At 46.2% G+C, this 4,073-nt stretch overlaps 1 protein-coding gene across 1 annotated transcript in view; it reads left to right on the forward strand.

Moving 5' to 3' along the window:
- LOC110302372 (glutathione S-transferase A2-like) overlaps positions 1-4,073 on the forward strand; it is a 73,446-nt gene that overhangs the window by 14,462 nt on the left and 54,911 nt on the right. The gene's annotated exons all lie outside the window — the stretch shown is intronic.

Raw genomic sequence — 4,073 nt, forward strand, 5'->3', positions numbered from 1 at the left:
GAAGAAGAAGAAGAAGAAGAAGAAGAAGAAGAAGAAGAAGAAGAAGAAGAAGAAGAAGAAGAAGAAGAAGAAGAAGAAGAAGAAGAAGAAGGCGGCTCCAAAGTCAATGGTTTAGACCAGATCTTCAAACAAGATCATAGAAGAAAATTTCCCCAAGCAAAGGAACAACATGCCAATGCAGGTGCAAGAGGTATGCATAACACCAAATAGACAGAAACAGAAAGGAAACTCCCAATCGCATACTACAGTTAAACACCAAACAGATGAGAACAGAGGGTATTGAAAGCTGCAAGAGAAAAGTCACCAATGCACATTCCAGGGCAAACCCAGCAGAGCAGCACTGACTTCCCAGCAGGAACCTTGAAAACTGGATGAGCTTGAAATAGTGTCCTCCAACTCCTAGAAGACAGAAGATGCCCACCCAGAATAATACTTTACCCAGCTAAACTATTTGCCAGAGTTTAAGGAGAAAGAAAAATTTTCATAATATAAACAGGCTTAAAGGGATTCCTGTGCAATTAAACAGGAAGAGGACATGAATTTGAGAGAGAGCTGTGGGGCATGGAAGGAGTTGGGGGCGGGGAGAGAATGAGAGAAGATAACATAAATACAGTACTCATGTATGAAGTTCTCAAGGAATAATACAATAAATGTTTTTTTAAAAATAGAGTTCATGTCCACCAAACCAGGGTTACAGAGAATCCTGGAACAGTTTCAGATAGAAGAGAAAACTGAGCATAGCAAAAAAACCATAGGGGAAAACAAAGAAACAAACAAAACTATAAGAATTGAAATTTAAAAATAGAACAAAGATACAAACAAATAGCAGCAGGTGAAATAAACAAAAACAAAAACAAACAAACAAAAAACCAAAAACAAACAAAGCAAAAATGCACTAAGGGGCAGAGCAGATGGCAGTCCTTCGTTCATCCTAGCTTGATGTCTGCCTTGGTGAACAAAGCTGTATCATGCCTAGGACACATAAAAATCAAATCAAATCAAATCCAGGCAACAATGTATGGGAGGAGGAGGAGAGAGAGAGATTTGCATTCTGCCATGCTACACGGTGCATGCTGGGAAAGATGCCCATAGATCGCTCTCCATCCCATGTCACAGGCAGGCCTTGGACACACAGAGTGCAGCCTACGACTACCATGTGGAGCACAGGAGGAAGAAGATAGAGATCTGTGGAACACCATGCCACCCACAGACCTGCCCTGCAGTGGGGTCCACCACAATGTGCAGGTATATGGTGGTCAGATGGGAGAGAAAGAGAAGTGGAGCAGTTTGAGTACTATGAAGAGAGATGGACATGGAGACTCCAAGGTGGAGTCTAGTCTGTTGTGAGTGGCCAGCCCTGCCACCTGTGGTCATGGTGAGGTCCCAGCCTGAGCTGTCACTGAGGGCCACATCTGGTCCTTGGCTGTGCAGCAGCTGCAGGGGTCTATTTGATGTGCGTGGCTCATATCATCACTAGAAAACATAGAGATGTCCCTGGTCGTCCCTCGTCAGAGCAGCTACTGGGGACCACCTGGATATCCCAGGGCTATGCAGATCTGGCCCTACCCCAGACTGGCTGTAGCACTCTGGAAAGCTGTCACCTGAATAACAACAGCTGCAGTAAACTCCCTCCTATCCACTACACCTGGGAGGGCCACGAAGGCACCTTCCAAGAACAATGTAGTGTCTCTGGAGAAACTGAGATCACAAGACTCTTATCAAGTACTCAGAATTCTCCCCGACTCCTTCTTAGCCTGTGTTCCTACAGGCACCCACTAGGGAGAGAGTGCCACGGCCCTGTGCAGCCGCGATGAGGCCTGAAGGTATGCAGACCCTCAAGGTCCATGGTACAAAGGGGAGTTTCTGACTCTCTAGGTTTCTAGGGCATGTGGTCAGGTTCCAAACAGTGAGACCTTCTCTGCAGGCTACGTCTCAAGGCTCTGATGAAAGGCCTTAAGGTTCTACGTTCATGGTTGTATTAGTCAGGGTTCTCTAGAGGAATAGAACTTTCAGATTGAATCTATCTGATTATTTATCTATTTCTATATCTAGCTAATTATTTATCTATTTCTATATCTATCTATCAGGAGAGAGAGAGAGAGAGAGAGAGAGAGAGAGAGAGAGAGAGAGAGAGAGAGAGAGAGAGAATGGCTTACAGGCTGTGGTCCAGCTAGTCCAACAATGGCCGTTTACTAACAGAAGGTCTAGGAATCCAGTAGTTGTTCAGTGAAGGAGGATGGATGCTTCAGCTCTTCTTCAGTGTCTGCTTGAAGGAACGGACTTGTTGGCAAGAAGAGAATAAGCAGGCAAAGAGAGCAAGCCTCTTTCTTTCACGGCCTTTATTATATAGTCTGCCAGCTGAATCGGTGGCCAACATTAAAGGTAGATCTTCCCACCTCAGGAGATCTGAATTTAAAGTGGGTCTTCCCACTTCAAATGGTTTAATTAAGAAAGAAAACTTTCCCAGGTGTACCCCTCCTGTTGGGTTTTAGTTCATTCCAGACATAGTTCAAGTTGACAACCTTCACTATGCCATCACAAAGTCAATCCTTGATCTAGGTATCAAGAGGGCTGGGCTTGCTCCATGCTGCCCAGGCTGGGGAGACAACAGACACGCCACAGCATAGCAAACGTTCTCATCTCTCTATCCAGAAAGAAAGGCTGAAGGGGGTGTGATTGATTTCAGAGAGAGAGAGAGAGACAGAGACAGAGACAGAGACAGAGAGACAGAGAGACAGAGAGAGAGAGAGCCCAGTCCTGGAAAGGTGGAGGAGCCTGGGAAGGAGGCAGGCAGAGTGGAGTGGTGGTCATCAGAGACGAAGGCACTCCAGCCTTGTAGGTCATTACTTGACTGTTAGGACCCACCAGCCTCGGCTGAGTGTCTGTCTAGGCTTTGGAATTCATAACTATTCTAGGCACTGGGTGGTGGTATATCACCTCTGCCACTCACTGATGGTCCTGATCCACAAGAGAGCTTTCAGACTCCTGATGTTTGCACAGACAGAGCTTCCATTAAGGATACGTGCTCTCTCCTTTCTGGCTACTCACACACACACACACATACACACACGGCCCCACCACCTGGGTCACACCACCACCCCTGCATCCCACATCCTTCACATACTATTTCTCTGGAAAGTGTCCTTGCTACTTTCTGTGAACTCTCTACTTCCTTGATACCCTCAGCTCACTGATTGCCATTTTTTTGAGATCCACTTGACTCCTTGTGGGGTGGGTGGGTGGAGCCTCTCTCCCGCCAACCCTCAGTTTCTCCCCAGAAGTTGTATGACTTAACCCCTGCTGGGCTAGGTGAGATACAGTAGGTGGCAATGGCCTCACAACTGTCCCTCTGTCTTTGGAAAACACCATGTAAGCTGGTGCTGATGCTATAATAGGACACCCAGCATGGCTACTGCCAAAAGACAGCCTGGACAGAACGGAGATGATAACAGAGTTCAGAGGCAGAATCAGAGGACAACCCAGCTGCTTGGCTGACTGAAACCACTGCAGTGTGGACCGCTACACACTGCCTGTCATTGGTATCTGGACTAAACCACCTGCACCCTTCCCTTCTGCCTCTTGAAGGCAGCCCTCAGGAGGGCCACACAGATGTGGGAGTGCTGAGTTTGGGGCTGGAGAACCCACAGGGAGTCCTGCCAGCAAGTCTGACAAAGCCTTATCTCCTAAGGAATGGAGGGGAGGCTGCATGTCAGCCTCTCCCGGGATCTTCATAAGCCACGATGAACAGGAAGAATGAAGTCCAGGATGTAGAGCTGTAGGAATGCCATCATGTGATATTTGGTACTAATTATAAAATATAAATTAATACTTGCAAGGAGAAAGCAGAAAACAATATGCTTTCATTCATGAAAGAGCCAAAGTATTCCAGTAAAAATCAGCAGGGACGTGGAGGGAGAACAGTTCATGCATAGCTAGTAATCATATATTTAATTTTTATGTAATGTGCTTGTCACTTGACTCTCACCCCAGCCTGGGCATTGAGTATGAAAATAAATAAAAAATAAATAAATCACCCATGGAAAGAGTTACAGAGATAAAGTTTGGAGCTGTGA

The sequence above is a fragment of the Mus caroli genome, chromosome 9, assembly GCF_900094665.2.
Source record: "Mus caroli chromosome 9, CAROLI_EIJ_v1.1, whole genome shotgun sequence".
In the NCBI taxonomy this organism is placed as follows: Eukaryota; Metazoa; Chordata; class Mammalia; order Rodentia; family Muridae; genus Mus; species Mus caroli.